Below are 1,845 nucleotides of genomic sequence, written 5' to 3' on the forward strand. Positions count from 1 at the left end.
ATATCAAATTTTTAGAGAGATCGGATGCTTGAGGGAAGAGAAAAGCAAAAAATAGACAAGAGGGGGGCCAGCCCTAGGTGGAGGAAAAGAAAAAGAAAAACACCCTTTTTTTATAGGGTGAACCGGGTTGAACCAAACCGAACCGAACCGGACCGGACCGGTTTTGAACCAGAATCCAAATTGAAGCCGAACCGAGCATCAAAACGACTTCAAATCGAGCGACGGTTCAGTCCATCATTTACTCACTCCTCTCCCATTTGTTCGGAAGAGTCGGAGGATTTTTTGAGCCGATTTACTGCCTTTTTTGGCCCATTTTAAGCCGGTTCAGCTCATTTAGGCACAAAAACACTCCAATTATATGAGTATAAACTGTTCCCTAATTTTTGTTGAGAAGTTCCTGGAGAATGTTTTTTATAAATATTCTTAAGGATAACTCAACAACACTACGCCGGACAACGCGTTGCAAATAAAGACTCGACGCCAACAATCGATGTTTAGCTAAAAGATCAGGAATCAACTCCAAGTTTAAAATTCCGACAACGGTCAGACAATAAATGCAGCACCGGAACTCTTACAGACTTTCGACAAAGCACCGAAAAGCCTGGAGAATCGAAGGAATCAAGAACGGAAATCATTCCAAGGTCTCATTTACACCGACTGAAGGTAGGGACAATCATATCCAAAGTATTCCAGACTCTTCTATAAAAGAACGAGACTGAAATACTTTGGAGGGGGTATCTGTAGGCATATAAAACTGCTTATAGGTCCCTTAGCACAGCTCGGCACAAACCGACGAACCAACAAGACGACGAGATCAACAAATCGCACGCGAACAACGGAATGAATCCATACGCGTTCGGAATCAAGCCAAGTGTTAAAGAATCAACGAGTCATCCAACCGGGAACAGACTCGGACGAATCACGGTCGAATCAAGATCAGTTTCGGACTCGAACTCAGAAGTGGATTTACTGCCAAATCAGGAATCAGACTTACTGCCAAATCAGATCAACAAATCAGAGTCTCAATCAACCGAATCACGGACAAAACCAGAAAGGTGGCCGAGCCACCTCAGGGTGGCTTGGCCAAGAGCCGAGCCACCTCAAGGTGGCTCGGCACAGTGCCGGCCACCCAGAGGTGGCCGACGTTTTCCTGTGCGCGGGCACAGTCCAGAGAGCCTATAAATAGGCTAGGCATTGTTCATTTTCAAAGGTTGGAATTTCAAGAGCCAAAACTCTGCCGGATTGAAGAGCGAACTCGGAGCTTTGAAGACTTGAAGACTTGCACATTCGGATCTGATCCTCGGCGAGCATCCACGTCAGAAAAGGCAGGATTTCGAGAGGAAGAAAGAACAGATCTGAGATCTACACGAGACTACACTCCAGATCTAAGCTTGGTCTTAGATCTCGAGATCCGAGCGATTATTCCCTTGGTGGACTAATCCCTCTCGGCTATTATTCCCTTCGTGGAATAATACCCGTATAATCGTGTAGATCCGACCGGATCTAGATCGCGCGGTGGTCCACGGATTAACCCCGGCGTTGGCAAAGAACCCACACAAGCGAGCGACCGCAAAACAGGAGCTCGCGATTTGTTCACAAAAGGAAAGTTGTAATTTTTCTTATTTTTCTTTGATTTAATTGTAACCGGATCTAAAAAAGACCGGATCTTTTGTAACCCAAGATGACGATTATTTCAATGAAAAAGACAACAGTTTTCCCCGCGAACACTAATAAGTCAAAAAAGATTAGACTACTGAAATAAATTTTAAATAAATTAGAGTTGTTCTTTCAATTTATTTTTTAGATTTATTATATATAGGATTCAACTTTTTCAAAAAATGAATA

Source organism: Asparagus officinalis, chromosome 8, assembly GCF_001876935.1.
Source record: "Asparagus officinalis chromosome 8, Aspof.V1, whole genome shotgun sequence".
NCBI classification, from domain to species: Eukaryota; Viridiplantae; Streptophyta; class Magnoliopsida; order Asparagales; family Asparagaceae; genus Asparagus; species Asparagus officinalis.